General features: G+C 41.7%; 1 protein-coding gene across 1 annotated transcript in view; it reads right to left on the bottom strand.

Moving 5' to 3' along the window:
* plxnb3 (plexin B3) overlaps nucleotides 1-20,279 on the bottom strand; it is a 98,230-nt gene extending 77,951 nt beyond the window's left edge. Inside the window, exon 1 of the mRNA XM_031759117.2 lies at nucleotides 20,125-20,279. The gene's annotated coding sequence lies outside the window, so the exon portion shown is untranslated. The remainder of the gene's footprint in view (nucleotides 1-20,124) is intronic.
* Nucleotides 20,280-20,537: the final 258 nt, after the last annotated feature.

Raw genomic sequence — 20,537 nt, 5'->3', positions numbered from 1 at the left:
TTTAAATTCCATTATCCGCAAAACTACCTGAACCAGGTCCTTGAAATGTTTTAGGGTAAATATCTGGTACCGTGGTTCGATGAATATGGACACTCTGGAGTGGAGCTCAAGTGAACATGGGATGATGGATGCTTGAATTCCGTAAAATATTTGAATGTCTGACCACAGACAGCAGATCTGGAGGCCTGTAGAAACCACAGGTTTGCATCAAGGCGACTGATGTTTTAGTTACAGCTTCTCAGATTCGAAGCTCATAATATTCTTTAGCATAAATCAGGTGAATGGTTTCACAGATATTACAGCTTGAATGCGAAGGGACTACAGCGTGATATTCCCCACACAGGACACCATGTACCAAATCCAAATGAACTTTTTTAGATAGAGTGAGTTTCTGTTATTATTTCTGCATCTTAAATTTGTGATCATGCTCTGAACAGTTCGAATGCATAACAGTCTGTAAAAGTTTAACTATGTGGAATGTGGAGTGAATAGGAACAAATACATAATAAGACTTATTAACAAAAGGAAAACCATTTATTGGCTAATAAAAGTCCACAAGATAATAAAATGTAAAAGTACAAAATGTACTAAAGTAATATCATGCAGCAACCACAAGGGAACATCCCTAGACCCTGAGGCAAAGACAGAGGGCGATGACAGCACTATTTATACACATGAGGGCTAATCAGGAAAAAGCCACAAGCCACAGGTGAGGGTAGACATGCAGGTGTGAACAACCAATGACAATGAGCCATATGAGACGGAGGGAGATGGGAAACACTGGGGAAGACAGCTGCAACAAATCAGGATAAACGAGACAAGGGAAGTAAAACTCAATATGAAGCACACAAGATATGATAAGAAATAAAACAGGAACTAAAACACACACATACTGAGACCCAGATTGAAGTTTGATTTACACTTCTGCAGGAAATCTAAGCCTTAACTTATGACACAACCAGAAATCCCTCTTAACCCCACACTGCAACCTTCCGCACCATGAAAATCGTTCCAACATGTAATTACATTTCTCAGGAGGTGCACGTTGGGTTACGTGTAACGTTACGATGTAGGTTTAAAAGGCGTTTCGGGTCTTGTAAGTATAATTTCCTACTGAAATCTAATTCACGACACGGGAAGCCACAGAAAAAGAAAAGAAACAGAGAAACCCAGAGGAGAGCAGTTAAATATCTATAAATATCTAAATGTTATTGATAGTTTGATGAATCCCCATGAACGTGTTGAATCTTTCTGGCCAATTGCTTTGCAAAAAGTTCATACGATGCATGATGTATCAATTGCAGAATGGTCCTGTGTAATATATATATTATGTCCTCTCTGAGTTTGATTTAAAACGCCCCTTTTGCGGGACACAGGCCTCGGGGTGTCAAGGTCAGCTATAACATCACTAATTTATTCTGCATATAGTATCAAATCAAGAAAACATATGAAACAATATGAAATACTCTTACATTTGCACACTATGTACATACTATACCCAACAGAGGTAAGCAGAAGTTGAACACTGATCGAGACCGACTCCTTTTTCACACACACGCAGACAAAAACTGACAATAAAGACAACAAAGAACCAAACAGTGAACAATAATAAAGAATTCCAGCTCAAACCCGGGAACACCCAGTTATCATGACAGTGTGGGCGGTTTTTTCTACATTTTAACACAAGTTTTGACCAGTTTTGACAGCCCCATGCTAAACTAATAGCGCACCAACAGCTACACTTTTATATCATTTGAACACATTGTGTCATCTGTGCAGTGCAGGCTGCAAAAAACAAGCAAGCCTCTGTGCTAACGGCTTCTTCAAAAGCTAGTTGGAGTCAGGTGTTTTAAGTTAAGGAGTGAGTGAATTGGGCAACACTGTTTTATTCAGAGGTGAGCCGGTCTATAAATAAAAGCATTCAAAGACTGCCTATCAGGAAAGATTGACTGGTATGAACTTTCACAGGGCGTCAGAGGAACCATTACAGAGATGCACACAGATATAAAAGACTACAAAAGCTTTTCTAAAGACCACAGTGCTCATCAGTCCACAGCCAGACAAACCACTGACAAAAGGAAGAGATTCAGGACTGCTGCTACTCCTTCCTAAGAGTGAAAGTCCTACAAATATTACACAAAGAGCATAACAAGTCATTCTGAAAGAGATGAAAAGAGCTCAAGGTTAAGAGGAACACACCTGCAGAAACCTCCTCAGCTTGCTGAAATCTTTGTTCTTGCGTCTCTCTGGACGACGTTTGTGAGGCTGGAGAGGGTCCTCAGACACACACTGATGTTTTGTCACTGATGTTTGTGTCACAGCTCAAGTTTGTGTTTACTCTTACTGTATATGTATATCACAAATGAGACGGCTGGTTCTGGGTGACTGGTTCTTTGCTTACTGGTTCTGGCTTCACTTCAACATCAAAGAGAATATTTTATCACAGCCAATTATAAACACACACACACACACACACGCTCGTGTTGGTATTCCTATCATTCTGAGGTCCCTCACTGCTCGCCGTCAGCCATACTCTTCATCACCATGGTAACCCCGACCGTCTCCATGGAAACTCGCCTGACTTTAACCACAGAGCGAGTTTCTTCCTGTCTGTGCAGGAATCCTGAAACTGAACCCTGCGTAATTCTGGTCCCGGTCCGGATCCTGGTCCTCACCCAAAGCCTCAAGTCTGATCTTTAAACTGGCTCCAGTGACATGAAGAGTGATGTGACTCCTCTCTCAGCTGTCAGGCTGCAGTCAACACCATGAACGTGTGAAAGCTGTCACAGGGAGGCAAGAGAGAGAGTGAAACATCCCAACAGGTTCGCTTTTAGGTGGAAGTGTGGCTGCCGTCCACTGGGACCCACTAAACGGGAGGAAACACTCCCATTAATGCTCAGTTTTATTCCAAACACCTCTGGACTGTCAGTGAGCTGATACCGAGGAGGCTGAAATGCTTATTACAACAGCAAATTCAGTTAAAGTCCTGCGAGTGATTCATATTGTAGCAGCTGTAACCAGATTTCTTTCATATAGTTTTTGCCTTAAGGCCTTCGTTGTGAAAGACTGAATATTTTTTAGCATGCTTATAAAACAGAAGTCTAGATTTTACAGTTTTTTGAAAAGTTCCCCTGAGCAGGAGCTGTTTGGGTGTAAAACAACTTCCTCGCTCAGACCTGATTGTCTCTGCTGCTTGCCAGGAAAAGCTCCTGCACTGGAAAATGTCGCTTTTTCACTTTTGCTTCAAGTTTAAGTTTCAGCTCTAATTTACTTTATTTATTATAAAACATGTTGCAAAATTAAACCTGAGTGCTTCTGTAAGCGAGTCTTACTGCTCTGTAATCATACTGAAAAGCCTCCAGCTGCTTATTTTTGGCAGTTATTTTGAAGTATTATAAATCATTTTTAATTTCAAGAGACACAGGGACATAAAAGCTGCATGAATAGAATAATCAATTAAATCTGATACTTAAAAAGTTAGCTGACTTTGCCCCAATAAAAGCTTCATCTACCACCTGCTCTGCTCATAAATAGTAAATAGACTTCATTTATGGGGCTTCTTATCTTTTCATAAAGACAACGATGAGGTGAGGCATAACTGGCTGATTGTGGCTGCTGTTCATACTGGTCTGTGGTGTTTATACAGCTGACCATGAGAAGCATCGAGAGCCAGTAACTGCAGTGTTTTTGCACCTCACTGCAAAACCAATGAGTGAATGAATGAATCTCACTCATGCAAAAAGAAAACTGCATCCACCCGAATGAAGCTGTATAAAAAGCTGTGTTATGAGGATGTTATAATTCTTGGTGCTGGCAGTTTGTGTGCCAGGGCCAAATCTGTGCACAACAATTTTTTCTGTCTGTGCTGCTGAAAAGCAGTACCCACTCAAAACTGACTGGCAGAGTCCTGGAAAGCAGTCGAGGAAGGAATAGCTCTGCTTTTCTACTTCACTGTGAGCATAGACTGTATATAAAAGATGGGCGTACTCCTGTCATGCGATTTTTAAAAAGCTAAAAATGGCGTCAGTGAAGACACTTAGTTTGAAGATTTGAAAACTGTACCATGCAAACCAGTGGGTGATGTCACAGTGGCTACACCCATCCTTTATAATACTACAAAGCCTTTAATTGGCAGTGATGGTACATGTAATTGGTACATTGCTGCTACCTGCAACTCTGGAGACTGTAAGGTGAAAGCAAACCTGCTGCAAAGTGATGAGTGATTCAGGTTCAGCACAAGCAAAGTTAAAATATAATCACAACCCTTTCATATAGCACATTTTACACATTTTACAGGATACAAAGTTATTTTAAGTAATATGTAAGTTTCCAAAGTGCTTGAGTAATTTTAAGATTTGCATAACTTCAGGTATTTCACAGAAACGGAGACAAATTAATCAGCAAGTAATTTAAAGTACTGCATAAGTCATTTCAAGTAGTGTATACCTTTATGTATTTTACAGGAAAGAAGAAAAAAATTACACTGCAAGTAACTTCAAGTACTGCGTTTTTGGTAGTTTTGCAGAAAAATAGATAATCTTCCCCATCTTACACTGTGAATATCCTGTTTTTTTGTATTGCTTTTCTCCATCTTTATTTATTGTTCATTATGCTGATGTGCATAATAGATGTTCTGTTACTCAACTATCCTTTATTTTTACAGATATAAATGTACTTTTCTACCTTACCAAGTTACAAGAAAAAATGACTAGCATCAACATTTGCAGGTCTATGCCACCTTGAAATGGTGGAGCCAACTTCATTTCCCCCCCATCACAATCATTGTTCAAACACAACTTTCAAAAGCAGTGTGCAGGACAGGTGTGCCGACCTTGCTGTAAAATACCTGGACCAGGTTAAGTCACTCCATAATATGGCCACGCCCCAAAATGTAAAGTGTACTTTAATTTTGTAAGATGGGGAAATATTATTTGTTTTTCTGCAAAATTACCAAGAAATTTTGTGGTTCTTACTTATGTAGTCCCTAAAATTACTTAATATTTGTGTCACCTTTACTGTAAAACACCTGAAGTCTGCACAAAATTACTTACACACCATTTAAAATTACTTACTGTATAATTATAGATTTGTTTATGTAAAAACCTCCCTTGCTATCCTTTATTCTAGTGTGTATACTTTTAAGTATCTGTAGATAAATATAAATACATTGTCATTTCAAATAAAATACATGATATTATATTAAATTATGAGAGAATGAATTAATCAGAGGCCATATTGTAAATGGTTTATTAGACAATCTGCTATAAAAACAAGAAATCCTTTTTTATGTCCTTATAATTTGTTTAAAAATAAAAGTTATGTTATTTATTTTAAAAAATACAAACTGAATTCATGTTTTTATAGCAAGCTTTAACCGAAACACCAGACTTTTCTGAGAAGTCAGAAATGAATCAATCATAACAATTAACCACTAAAACTATTTTTTTTTCTGTTCAGGAATCCAAGTAAATAACTCTAATTTGGACTCCTAAACAGCTTATTCACCATTTTCTTCTGCTTTTTAAGTAAATTTGAAAATCATTGCATATTAACAATATGCAGCTTCTCAACCAAGCTTGCTAGCGTTAGCTGGTAAGTTAGCATTAGCATCCCACCCCAAGTTTTGGCCTGTTTTGCTCAGAGAAACGAGGGAACTGCACATAAACAGTCTATGATGGAAACACTACAGGTGCATCTGTTGATAAGCTAAAGATCAGTTTGTCAGTGTAACTGCAGAGTGGCTGAACTTTCACAGCATAGAGGACACTTGAAACACTAACCAAAGGAATTTCCACAAACAGCTGAACACTGCAGCATGTCTGCAGCTCCACCAACGTGCAGCAGAACCGTCAGTCAAAATGAAGATGCACTAAAGCAGATCTCTAACATATGGCACCTCACAGATGTTTTACTCAAATTTGCAGGTAAACAGCAAGAAGGGGTTTTTATTTTTTGTTGTTGTTGTTCATCTCTGTATAAAATGTCTAAATATAAACAACCACATTTACATGTGGTGATCGTTTAATTTGTCCATGTGCACGTCCTCCTGAACACTCGCTGCTGAGAGTCGGTAAAGATTCGGCTCAAGTTTCCAGGAAATTAGCTGAAAATATGTGTCTGTAAACTGAAGTGTTACAGCGAGAAGGCAGAAAGTGACTCCACCATCCTGTCTGTCTGACAGGCAGCGAGACAGCTGGTTAGCACTGTGTGTTTCTGTGTGTGTGTGTGTGTGTGTGTGTGTGTGTGTGTGTGTGCGTGCGTGCTCCACAGGGAGCGATTGAGAGAAACCAGCTTCTTTATGGATTATTAATATCACCTCCAGCTACACACAGACAGTGTGTGTGTGTGACTTTACACACACACAGACGGGGGAGGATGGGAGGGTGGGTGGGGGAGGGTTGGGTGAGTTTGAGGAATAGGATGGGGGGCTCAGCAGTTGGTACGATCAAGGACACTTCATTCACACTCCACTCTACGTGCATGCATGTGTGTGTGTATAATCGGTGTGGAGGCCCCACCCTAATCTGGGATCAACAATAGACCCCCAAACACCCACCCAGAACCCCCCTTTACTCGTCTTTGTGAGTTCTTGTTTGTTTCAACTCGTCCTCCGGTCACCCTCCAACCCCCAAACACCACAATGCACCCCGCCCCCCTCCTCTTCCTCCGTCTTATCAGTTCTGTCAGTTCAGGTTCAAGACGCCACAAAAAACATCAAACACACCTGCTACAGCAGACAGCGCACGGCCCACTTAATGAACCGTCGCAGAATACTAAATTCTGCCATGGTTCATTGCAGAAGTAACTATTTTTAATTTCTGACTTACCCGGAGATTCTTTGCAGGATTAATCGATTGAGAATTTCATCAATAAAACATCAAAAACGGTAAAAACATGAATCCGCGGAGACATCCTTCTATGTCTTTTATATGTTTAAAACTTCTGAAGTTTCGCTCAGTAAGTCGCTTAATAAGAACTTAATTAACTGAGTTGTTTTACATTAGCAGGCTTTTGTACAAATGTAGAACAAGCTGTAAACAAATTTAATGAAAATCTCCAAAAACATGAATTAAAGCATGTTTTCTTCCACCATCTTTGTGTGAATTTGACTTCATTGGTTCTCACAGCAGGTGGAGATTATCCTCAGTCTGTCCATTAAATGACTTCAGAAGCAGACTGCAGACTAAGCCCGAGAATCTCTAATATAACCAGTAACTCGCACTCTCTCAGATTTCTTAGAGGGCACACATGAGATAATCCTGAAGGAAAAGCTGTGGAGTCCAAAAAGTGAAAAATCTTCATCATGTTTTTGATAAACGAGTTGGACACAATAGTTCAGATTCTGATCGTAGTAAAATACCTTCAGGTGAGTTTTAGGGACATCACAGCAAAGGATGTCCAAAATGGCCAAAATACTAGTTGGTTAAAAGAATCACTCATAAGTCAGCAGTGTAAAACACTAGTAAACCCTCATTAGGATGCATTCCCATACAGTTGTGCCTGTCTGTGCTGGTAAGTTATAAACAAACACAGTAGCAAGCTAAGATGACATTTGGATGAACAAGTTCTGCATTAAAAAATGAGTGATTTTATTTCCGCCGTGTCAGAGTAAACTGGCACAAAACCACAGGAATACAGTGACAGGTAACCACGTTCTGCAGTGGACTGCCTTGTTTATCAAAACTTTATTGTTAAAAATGCTCGCTATGACTGTGCCAGCTGACAGAGACCAACACCAATTTGTCTAGCAGCAGGTGAGTGCGTTTTCCCTGCAGGCCTTTACAGACACAGCACCAACATAAGGATGCTCTTCTTTAACTACAGCTCGGTGTTAACACAGTCACACAGGAGAAGCTGTTCGGCACGCTTCGCTCCCTCATCAGCTGCCTCCAGACGAGTGCACATCCTCCACCCTGAGCGCTGGGATCCCCCCATGGTTGTGTGATGAGCCCCCACCTTCATGCACTCTTCACGCATGGCTGCTAGCCCAGCCACACTTCAAACCTATTGTTAGGTTTGCGGGTGATATGACAGCCATCAGGCTCATCAGACTGCAATGAAGCTGCATTTACGGAAGAGAATCAGAACCTGAAAACATACAATGTTCAACAATAACCTGGTTCTGAAATACCACAAAGACCAAGGAGGTCTTTGAAGAGAGCCCCCACCTTTGGGCTCCTGGGAATCACCATTAAAGAGGACCTCTGCCTGTCTGACAGGATGTCTGCAGTGCTTGGGAAAGATGTGCCTTTATTAGAGCCTTACTGGGAGGGCCAATATATTGGCCCATTTTAGCCATATATTGGCCAGTATATCTAATAAATGAAAATCTAAAAATGTAAAGAATAGATGGGAGAAACTCCCATCAATGATATAAAATGATGACATCACATAGTTTGTTCAACAGAAGGCAACAGTACAACAACTAGTAGATCCAAGCAATCTTTGACTTAATGTGATCATTCATATTTGTTTTTAGTCACATGACCAACTTCCTACCCTGGTGGGTCAAACATTACTCCATCATGAGGGCCAATAGTGGACAGTCGGAGTACTGCACAACAAAAGTCTCGTTTTTTTACCTGTCTCGAGGCAAGATTACTTGGATCATCTATCCACGCATCCATCGCTCCAAAACTAAGATGTGAAGAGAAACTACAAATTTTGGGGACTTGTTCCATATTCTGCCCCAGCGGCTTAATTTAAATCCCTGAAAGTTTGATGTGCCCCCCAGAGCTTCAGCTCAGGGACATCTACATGTATCTTCGCTCACCTCACACCACTGCAAGGACGAAAGCTTTCAAAGTACAGACAGCTACATGTAGGGCTGTTCAATATAATGATATATATCGGATGACGATATAAAAACATCTATCGTTTGTTTCGTGGTGTCGCAAAATAAACTGTTTACGGCAATATTTTTTTCATTGTTTTGATGGTCACTGTAGTCGCTTTTATGCGTTGTCGTTAGCAACAACGATCGCGTGGCTCTGCCGTCCGCCTGTTTATTTTCCACATAAACCTTTCATAATGAAGCTGAAGATCCTGTTGAGATTTTTCAAAATAAAATGAATCACATGAAATAGTACGGAGAGTGCTTACAGATGAGAAGCAAAAAGAGCCGTCAGGTGCTTAAAAATAAACCATAGAAAACGCTTTTCCCCGCAGCATGCTGTGTAATAAATACCGACAAAGAAAACGGAGGCCGTTTCAACTTATGTCTAAAAATCTATAGCTACATGCATCGGTCAAAACACTCGACTCCAGGTACACGACGCCCAGCTGAAAACACTTCGCGCAAGTCGAGTTGCCCGAGATTCACAGAATTTACAGAAAATTTAAAATTTGTGTGATATATATCGTTGTAGGGACGATAAATGTCTTATATCGGGAAATTAGATTTTGGTCATATCGCACAGCCCTAGCTACAAGTAATTTCTTTGTGGATGGGTAAGTAATGCGGCCGTGTGGGAGATGAAGTACAAGAACTTGTACGTGGCTACACCAAACATAAGTGCTACATAGCTAGCTTAAATGAACTAACACACTTAGGTTTTGCTGACTTGGACTTTCACAGCACAGGGCCAGAGAAGTTCCAGTAGTATTAATTTGTCACATTAATGTTGCATCATAACAGTGAAGTCAACCGAGTATTCTTCCAGTGTCGGATAAATCATTCCTACGGTTTAAATGAGCCGCCACTGACAGCCGGGGCTGCTGTGGAGGGAGGTGTTGGTGCCATACTCCACATACTCTGCCCTGCTGGCAGCTGGAAATAAACGCTGATTAGTGCACCCGACTGCACAGGAGCTATCTGGCAAGTTAAACTCGAAGACGTTCAAAGGATGGCTGGAGGGCAAAGAATTGCAGTACTCCAGGTGGGCATGTCCCAGTAGCTCTGACATCATGTGAAAACTAAGGATAAAAAGATGATGTTAGGGAAATATTTGTGCTTTGTGTGTTGACATGCAAAAAAGAAAATAAAACTTGCCCAATACATATTTTTAAATTACCAAATATCGATTTCGGTTCTGGTTCTTTCTGGTTTGAGTTCATATTCTTTGATTTGTTGTTGTTGGTGGTCTCGTTTCTCTTTATGGTTTTGTGCTCATGTTATAGTTTTTAGTCTTTAGGTTTCTGTCTCTGTGTCTCCCTGTCTCAGTGTCAAGTCCATGTCTTCGTGTTTGTCTCATGTTTCCTGTTTTACTTTGACAGTCTTGCGTCCTGTGTTAGTGTATTCCCCGTCTCGTTATGTTTGATCTCTCCCAGCTGTGTTTCTACTTCCCTCTGCTTTCCCTCTGCTTTCTGTTTTCCTCTGCCCGTTGGCCATCCCCACGTCCTGAGTGTTTCCTCCGTGGTCCTCATCATCCACGCTCCTAGTTTCCCAGCATCTCAGTTCCTCATTTCTAGTTTCCAGTTGTTGGTTTCTGTATTGAGTAATTTTGCTACATTGCAATAAAGCTGCCTCTTTTAGTTTAATTCAGTTCAATTTCAATTTTATTTATACAGCGCCAAATCCCAACAACAGTCGCCTCAAGGCGCTTTATACTGTAAGGTAGACCCTACAATAATACATACAGAGAAAAACCCAACAATCATATGACCCCCTATGAGCAAGCACTTTGGCGACAGTGGGAAGGAAAAACTCCCTTTTAACAGGAAGAAACCTCCGGCAGAACCAGGCTCAGGGAGGGGCGGGGCCATCTGCTGCAACCGGTTGGGGTGAAAGAAGGAAGACAGGACAAAGGACATGCTGTGTAAGAGAGCCAGAGATTAATAACAAGTGTGACTCAGCAGAGAGGTCTATTAACACATGCTGAGTGAGAAAGGTGACTGAAGAAGAAATACTCGATGCATCACAGAATCAGCCACCCCTTTGTGTTCGTGAGTCCTGCATTTGGGTCCTTATCCTAAATATTCTGTATCAGTTGGCCTGTTATCAGTTACATTTTGAATATGTAATATCATATATCATGATAGTTTACAAACAGTCATTTAAATGCTGTTCACTGTTTGACCCAACAGCATTATAGATGTAAACCAATGATTCTGGCTGGCTTTATCCACCCAGGTTTCAAAGCAAAGTCCATCCAGAAACGAGCTGATGTCATGCGGTTTGTGTCCATCTTTTATATACAGTGTTTGCACAATAGAAAAAATAAAAACGCACTGAATGACAGCTTCTTCTAAACGCTGTGGCTTTACTGATCTCAGGCTTCCCCTGTGCTGATGTCACACCCCGGTACCCCATCACCACCACTTAGTAGGGGAGACCGGGGATAGTTGTAACGTGGGTCAGTTGTAACACTTCCAATTTCTCCAATCAGGGCTAAGTTTCAAATGATGTGACTCATCCTGTGCATGCCAAATTCAGTTCTGCCATCACATGTGAAAAATCAGCACATTTTGTCAAACACAGACAATTTAACACGAAAAAAAGTGATTTGTATGCCAAAAAGTAAGTTTTTCTACTTTATTTCGATTTCTAATAGCATTATCTGCTTTGCAGTTAAACTCATCAAACTTAAATTATGTTATTTGTATGTCTATGGGGATATATTCTGTGTAGGTCTTTAGTGCTAATGTTTTAGCCGTTGGCTGTAATCTTAGCTAATTCATGGCTATAGGAGTCTGGGTCAGTTGTAACAGCAACAGTCTGGGTCAGTTGCAACAGCAACAGTCTGGGTTAGTTGTAACAATAATGCAGATGTTACAACTTACCAACTTATATTAAACAAGTTGGGACAACGACATCAGCAGAGAGAGGTTCACTGGTCACCTTTGTATATGCGGTTAATGCCATTGGCAACACAACCACTGTTTGTGTTCCCACACATACATTATGCAGACCACTGTGTCAGAGATGGACCAGTAGGAAGTATTGATAGTGGAAATAAATCAGGATGGGTGCAAGAAACAGATTTCCTCATCTTTCTGAAGCACTTTGCAAACCACACCAAGGTAAGCCATGATCAAAAGTAATGGAATTGCGATGCTGGTGAGCAACTACATTTTTTCAGCTTCATTGTTATGTTCAAAATTGGTGCAAGAGTTGTAGGTTATAATGCCCACTGAGCCAATGAGGCCAAACTCAAGGAAGACCAACCAAAATTAATGAAATATTCAGTTGCAGAAAATTCCATAATTTGTCTTTTTGGGGGGGTTGGAATATGTTCAAAAGCTAGATTTCTGCATTCTGTCACACACACAGCTACATAAATGGCTCTAAGTGCATTCATGTGTTGAATAAACAAAGATTACATGTTAATGTTTTGTTAGTACCCTTATTTCATTGTGTTACATTTCACCCCAGGATGTGTTACAACTAACCCAGACTATGGGGTTAATTGTAACATTTCACTCTTTGTGTTTGAGACCATACCATGCAGTGGGTAATTGTGCTGCAGAGCAAATAGCTGCAGTATTTAATAGCAGACACATGTAAATACTTTGCATTAAATTTTCAATCCACTACCTTAAAAGAGCTCCAATTTACAGACAGAAATGTCAAAAATGTTACAACTATCCCCGGTCTCCCCTACCTGTCACACTGCACCTGTAGTACACTGACTCTGGCTCATGCTCTTTACACCCTGAGGTTGGGTCTATTTACAGAGAATCAGTCCGCTCTGATTCGATTTACTGGATCAATCTGATTAATCCTCAGTGTAAAGGTTCAGGCTCTGAATTCAGCTCTGCAGCTGCTGGAGTCCTCGCTGACTGACCAGCAGTCCCTGGAGGAAAAAACGAAGCACCTCCATTCAGCCGCTGGGGGAGTGTGAAATGCATTCTGGGATAGCTGGCGGCCACAGTGTCCAAACAAAACACGGGGAGTGAGACAACTTCAGCCAAGAAAAGTCGTACTGTTGAAGTGAAGCTGCTCAGAAGAAACAACCAAAACAAAAGAATAACATGATGGAACCTGAATCAGGAGAAACACACACAAACACGCACACACACACAAACACGCACACACACACAAACACGCACACCAACACAGCCTCCTGAGGATTTGTGTGCGTCGTCGTGGTTCAAATCAGTAGCAGCCAGCCGCTGGCTGAGAGTCCCTGAGGAATCAAACCAGCAACTCTTTCATCTGCAGGAACACATGAAACACATGAAACACACACACACACACACACACAAGATCCTCTGATGTTCTGCAGCCAGTGGTTGTCCTACAGGATTAATGACATTAAAGGGTCAGTTCACCCAAACCAGCAGTGCCGTTTTCTGCTCAGAGGGTCTGATTCTGGTTCCAGGTGGACTCTGAGGTCTGTTTGGGGGAATTTATGTTTGGAGATTTGATTTCATTAAGAATTCAGAAACATAAATTGATAAAACATAAAGTCAGATTTTCTCAGTATTTCTTGTTTTTATGAGTCAAACTATGTTCTAATCAGATTTTATGTATGAAAAGCAGAAAACATCATTCGGGCCACAGATCGATTAATCGTTCGGTGCATAAAACATCAGAGAACAGCTCGGCTCAGTTTCACAGAGCAGCGTGTGACGTCAGCAAAAGTCCAAACCATGAAAACACTTCGCTTCACGTCAGCATGTTTAAGAAGTTCTCGATTCAAACACTTAAACAGTCATTCTCCTTTGATCAGCTGATCACTCTACGGCCTGATACATGCGGCTCGTCTCTGGGCTCGGGGTCTTTGCTGGAAAATGTGGCTCTGAAGGAGAATCCTTTTTTTAATATTCTGAGCGCTGAAGCTAATCTCCGGTTATTTCACTGTTGCTGTTTCTGTTGCTGATGTTTGTTCAAGATAAACGCTAATAAAGAGCTTCAGGTGACAAAACTGAGAACTGAAAACCATGCCAACAGCAGCTACAGCAGTCATTACTCTGCTGCTCATCCACAAAAATGCTCACAGTTTACTTTATATTTTAACTTTTAAGACTACAATGTTATAAATAAAGTCGATAAAGGAATAACTCCCCACAGGAGGTCTGAGTGAAGATCACGAGGAGCTGCTGCAGACAGTATGGAGGAGGGCGGTTTGAGGAACGAGCGGGACGACTTTCAGTTGGTTCGCGGAGCTCCTCGCTCGGAGGAAACAAATGAAACCTGGAGACTTTTAGACACTTAGACAAGCAGAGATACAGCGAGCAGTGATCGGGGGAAGCTTTCTGTGGGAAGATGCGGCTCACTGGTAGCTGTGCTAAGCAAGATTACAGCTGACACAGCAGTGAGCGTGCGGGTGAGTCGCCACTCAGGAGACTCTTGAGTAGAAATTCATGGGAAAACTTCCCAACACCAGTGATGGAGTGATGGCGGTTGCCCCGCCGCCTCTCAAAAACCCAATCTGCTTTACAACATATTAGCCAATTGTGACGGGGCACACAGCCGGCACACAGCTTGATGACTGTTTCAGCTGTGTGCTGGTGAGTACAGCTGCTCCTTATCAGAGCAAAGATATAGCCCAGTGTATGTTTTCACTCTTCCTGGTTCACTGCATCCATAATGCGTCAGAGAAGGAGCCGGGAGCTCTCACCGACAAACAAACAGAACTTTTCCACCTGTTTTTAAACCAGACTTAACTGATCTTAACTTAAGTGATCGCGTTCCCAAACGTCATCCAGATCTGGGCCAGCATCGTGAAGCCTCGCTCACTGAACCTTCTGCAGATATTAGATCTTAAATTAATTGCAATTATCTTTAAATGAACCTGAAGACACATAACAGCACCTGTGCAGGCGTGTGTGCATACATGAAACATGTGATAACAATTCCCACGAGCGCGCGCGCACACACACACACACACACACACACACACACACAGTGTGTACAGTGGAGTAAAACAGATGGTCACACAGATTGTATTAGAAACTGACAGCTAATCAGACACACAAACAGTGAAGCGCACACTGTTGCCGTTTCCGTCACGTCACACTGACTTCAGCTCAGCTCCTCGAGACTGACAGCAAACCGGGCGAACACTTTTATTTCTGCTTTTACGAAACAAATCACATTTCAACTCAAATGTATTTTCTTTATTTTGTCTTTTTTGTGTTTCTCATGTTTCCCAAACTGTCATTTATCTTTAGGAGAGTTCTATAAATCATAAAAAAGTCTTTATCACATTATCTGCAGGGCTGAAGATAATAATTCTCCTCCTGAGGGGAAGGAGTTATTAGCAGGGCCCCCATTGGCCCCTTTCATACATGCCAGTAGCATTATTTCCCCAGGAACCAGTGAGCAGTCCACACCTGACCCGATTACTCAATTAGCAGATAGACGGGAGCAGTTTTATTACTGATAAGTATTGTGAGTCATTTCTAAACACAAAAGAAGAAAGAGAAAAAAAAAAAAGTGCTCCGTCGCTTTCATTGAGATGTCATTTGATGTTTTCTGAACAATCAGTAGATTATGAAAGAAAAATAGAACATGCTTGGATGTTTTCTGCCTCCACATGGCTTCATTCAAACTTATCTAAATGTAATAATTGTAATTAAGATGACTGAACATGATTATTCACTAACTTAACAAACATTGTGCAGTTACTAAACTTTTTTAAATGTTTCCTTTTATGTTGGATCTCCTCAAATTATTGAACTTTTATTTTATATTAATAAGTGAAAATAAGGAGGTGGGTGTGAGGGAGGACATCCAGCTGTTTGAGCTTGGTCACGACTCACATCTTTGGGACTATAAAGTTTCACATGACCCAGTAAAGAGTGTGAGAGACAAAGGCAGCTGCAGGAGCGCCTGATGATCTTTCCACAGCCTCATCGAGAAAATGTCACTTCCTCTTGTGAGTCAGTGCGGGCTTTTATTTATGGAGGGTGTGGTAATGCAATGTAAAGCAAACATAAAATACTATGAGAGTAAAAGCTTAACCCTGATTATCTTGTTGTTACTTGTTACTAAACCTTTATAAACTAACTGAGTTCAGGTGTTAGAAGCAGATCCTGCCTCAGAGTGTCTGCACAACACCGGGAGCACAGGGTGGGGGGTGGAGAAGGAGAAGCAAGAAACCACTGAGCGAGACATTTCTGAAAAATATCCATCAAAATATTTGGATCCTGTCCAGAGAAAGATACTCAAAAACAACAGGTGAGCACGACGGTTGTTACTCTGTCTGGGAATGAGGGAGTCATGCTTGCTGGGGACATTTAATAATCCTCTTGCCCTGTATTAGGATTCTTCCCCCTTCTCCACCGTCTCCAACTTGTTTCCTAAATATGATGACTAATATTAGTTTACAAATTCACCTAACAAGCAAAAGATCCCCGGTTCGAACCTAGGAGAAAAAACTAAACTCTTTCGGGTTGTGTTAGGGAAGGCATCCGGTGTAAAAACTGCCAAATCAGACACGCTGTGAATAAGGGTGCAGCCGAAAGAAGCTTCCTCTTTAACATTTATTTATTTTGCTCTTTCTCTCAAATCATCGTGAACAGTTAGACGTTTTTTCTACCTGTTATTTTTGCCTTCGCACCTCCACAAACACATTCAGCAGTATATATTTATATATACCAGAGTATATATAAATATAGAAATGACACATTAACACCTGCAACCAAAGTGGTCTTCACAATGATCACACACAGGACTAAAATTATCACATATTTCTCACATCTGTGAAGTGATGTTGTCACTGATTCTGCAGATTCTGCCCTGTTTAAAAAGACCTCACTCTATTTGTATTTGCTGATTAATCAATTAGCTGATCAGATCAGCTCATCTGCTAACACTGCATCAAATCCTCTGAAGCAGGAAACGAGGAAACACGATGGTGACTTTCAGGAAACTAGAGCACTCTGTACTGGTGTTACTGGTGCGAGCCCAGTTGGACTAAAACTGCAGATTAAAGCACATTAACCCTGTGTGTGTGTGTGTGTGTGTGTGTGTGTGTGTGTGTGTGTGTGTGTGTGTGGATTAGACGTGATTAAGCAGAAGCAGTAATCTGACTCTGAAGCTGGACTCAGACTAAACCCTTTAGATTAGTCAAATGGGCATTTCAGTTAAGTAATCTTCATCTCACTGATGATGAGGAGGAAAAGGAGGATGAGGAGGAGGAGCATGATGTCACTGCCTCACGCCATCACATGCCAGGGTGGTCAGTGGGTCAGCTTCATTCGGGTTTCTGGGTTAAATCAGGTAGAAAAAGTCTTCAGCCTGTCTCTTTACACCAGAGTCCATTTAAAAAAAATCTACAATGTATCAGCTTTATCAGTGCGGCCCTGAACTGTGCCTGTCAGGCTGCAGCAGGAATGTAATGACTGCACAAAGAAACAAAGTCATGCTTTAGAGCTGCTCCTCACTGCCAGCGGCGAAACCTTTATTTTATTTTCAATAAACTTTGACCACACCGCCTCTATTTTAAATCTGTTAATTGATTTTCATCAGTTTCTATTTATTTCATCTACGTGTGAATCACCTTTACTGTAAATTATCAAGATTATTAAACATTGGTTATGATATTTCTTTCATTATTTGGACTGTTTTTATGCATTTGATTCTTTTTGTTGTTGTATTATAATCTTATGGTCTTACTTATGCAGCATGTGGGCAGCTCCTGTTCTTTTAAAAGAAAGGAGGTGGAGGAATAACACAGTTTTACTTGTGAGTTAAACTGAAATAATTTAATTGATAATCAAAATTCATGTTTGGATTTTTTTCAAAGTCTCTGAATTGTTTTTCTGTTTTTCTCTAAAAGAACGAGGTTTTGTATAAATGAAACCTGGAGTGTGTACAGTCAGAAATCCAACGGGAAAATCATTTAAACCAGAATTATAAGAAAGACGTGGTGTTCAAATGAAAAGCAGCACAGATGGAGGTACGAGTAAATCTTCTGAGAGGAAAAGGAAGGTTTTTTAAACTTAATGTTGAGGAAAAGTCTAACTTTTTAGGCAGATTCTTTTATATTTCCGCTGCAGCTTTCATGTCCTGGTGACCATTAAAAATTGGCAGCAGCCATCAGAGGATGGGTACACTGAGGTCAGAAAGGTATGGACATGCTCAGTAACAACACTCAGGCAGGCTGTGATGGTTAAAAGATGCTCGGTCAGTACTAAGGTGCCCAAAGTGTGCAAAGAAAATATGCTCCACACCATTTCAGCACCAGCAGCCTGAACTGTTTATACAAAGCAGGATGGATTCATGCTTTCATGCTGTTTAAAGTCTGTCCCCATCATGTGAATGATGCAGCAGAAATTGAGACTGACCAGACTCTTTCCAGACTTCTCCTGCCCAGTTTTGGTGAGCCTGAGGGAGCTGCAGCCTCAGTTTTCTGTCGACCCAGTGCGGTCTTCTGCTTCTGTAACCCTGCTTCAAGGTTCAACGTGTTGGCCGTTCAGAGATGCTCTTCTGCATACCTTGGCAGCAATGGGTGGTTATTTAAGTAACCGCCGCTTTCTTATCGCCTCAAAGCAGCCTGTCAACACATCATTTTAACGCAGAGAGCTGCAGCTCACAGGGTATTTTCCCTTTTACAGACCATTTTCTGTAAAGCATGGAGATGCATGTTTGGGAAAATCCCAGCAGATGATCATTTTCTGAAATACTCGGACAGACCCTCTGACACCAACAGCCATCACTGTTCTTCCTCATTCTGATGAGTAGGTCAGCTTGACGAGGTCTACATGCCTAAATGCATTGAGCTGCTGCCATGTGGTTGCCCCATTAGATATTTGTGCTAACAAGCAATTGAACAGGTGTACCTAATAAAGTGGCTGGTGAGCTTAAGTGACTGGAAACATTCCCACGATAGCAAGATGTCTGGAAGAAGAGTGGGTAAACTGAAGCAGGTTAACTGACCACTGGAATCCAGATTTAAACACAGTTTCTTTCTGTCTTTAAAAGCAGGAACTTTAAGTATCTGAACAAACCATTTTCCCCACTTTTCCATGTATTGTGTTCAGTAATTCAAACCTTCATGCAGAACATCAAGAGTTTGAACAAAAAACATTCAGCTGTTCATAAAAATTACAAAATAAAGGAGCATTCTGCTCTTTTTCCCACTTTGTCAGCAAACCACAGACTCAGACCGATAATCTCCTTCAGCACCATCAACCGGATTGTCACTGCAAATTAAACCAGAGCGCCACTTCTGCCTCTGGAAGGAGTCCCAACAACTTTACTGTTCTATAGGCTACATTCAGCAGGAGCCAACATGCTGCAACCACAGACAGGAAGTCTGATACACCAACAAAGCAGCAGTTAAAGCCTGAGCGGGATCTGTGGAAGGGTAACACAGTGCAACTTTAAAAACTGAATCAGGACCAGCAGATCTGCATCAGCCTGGAGTCATGTGGTATCCAGGAGCTTAAGGGGCCCCGAGGGCCCAAACAGAAAATATCAGCGGCCCTGCCCAGTTTCCCTAGAAAAACTGACCACATTAATTCAAACTGGAACAAAGAGCAGGTCCAGCAACTTTCTGTGTGTTTGTGTAGGAGGAGGAGAGGGGGAGGATGGGGAGGGAGGGGATGGTTGGAGGGAGGGGGCTGTATTGTTTTTTGTTTATGTTATGCGTGATGCTCACTTCCCTTATGCAAGTCTGCAAAGGTGACTTCTAAACTCACTCCAGCCATAACAGCAGCACAGAGTGTGAGAGTGTGTGTGTCTGTGTGTGTGTTGGAATGCCAGCTATTCAGTGGCTGCTGCGGCCGTGCCGTGCCATGCCGTGCCAGGGCAGGCTGGAAACGGCCGACACGGACACACACAGAAGCACTCAGTGAGGAGGCAGACTTACAAACTGAACCTAGCACCACATTTATCACTCCTACTCTTAAACCGGCTTCACTCAGACCGCCGGCCAGACCCCGTGACAGGAATGTCCACTTTTAAACTCCCAGTCCAGAGTCTGAGCCGCTCTATATTTCACGGCTCTGTAAATTTAACCCGGGGAACATAACCTGGTGCTGGTCATATTATCAATGTTTCTGAGCGGAGTCAAAGAGCATCTCCTCCCGGTTCTAAAACCATCGGAAGCTGCCTCTCTCAGCTACAAAGCCTAACGGAAAACCGGCAACATCTAAAACTACTACATTCCCGAATGGAGTCTGGCGTGTGTCAGGCAGACACGCCTGACTCTCACGCCTTTTCCTTCCTGCAGCAGCGGGACAACTCAGAGCCGTGACAAGGGGGGCCGATGAGGTCCGGGTCCGACTCACCTGAGCTCGCCAGGCTGCTGTGCCGTCCACCCAGCGTCAGAGTAGCCCGAGAAACTTCCAAAAGACCCCAGCAGACACCCGGATCCGCACAGTCCGCGCGGAGAGACGCACAACAGGTTTGACAGAGACCCCGCCCCGCTGCGCTCCAAGGTCCACAGCCTAAAACCCACCGCGAAGCCTGGCTTAGAAATCCAGAGGTTTTAATAATTAAAAGCTATCGATCCCATCTGTCCAGTCAACACTCAGTGTCAGTCAGATTATTGATCCTCTGAAAGTGAAATACTTCATGCATGGGTTTAATATGAGAAAAAAAAAGTTATATGAATAAAATAGGCGACTTTTACCTCTGATACTTAAGATGGGCCAATTAAATCCACGTTTAAATAACCTGACCCGTAAAGTCTTATTATTAA

Source organism: Oreochromis aureus, linkage group 20, assembly GCF_013358895.1.
Source record: "Oreochromis aureus strain Israel breed Guangdong linkage group 20, ZZ_aureus, whole genome shotgun sequence".
Taxonomy (NCBI): Eukaryota; Metazoa; Chordata; class Actinopteri; order Cichliformes; family Cichlidae; genus Oreochromis; species Oreochromis aureus.
The sequence above is the reverse complement of the archived record's forward strand: the minus strand, read 5'-3'. Positions and strand labels throughout refer to the sequence as shown.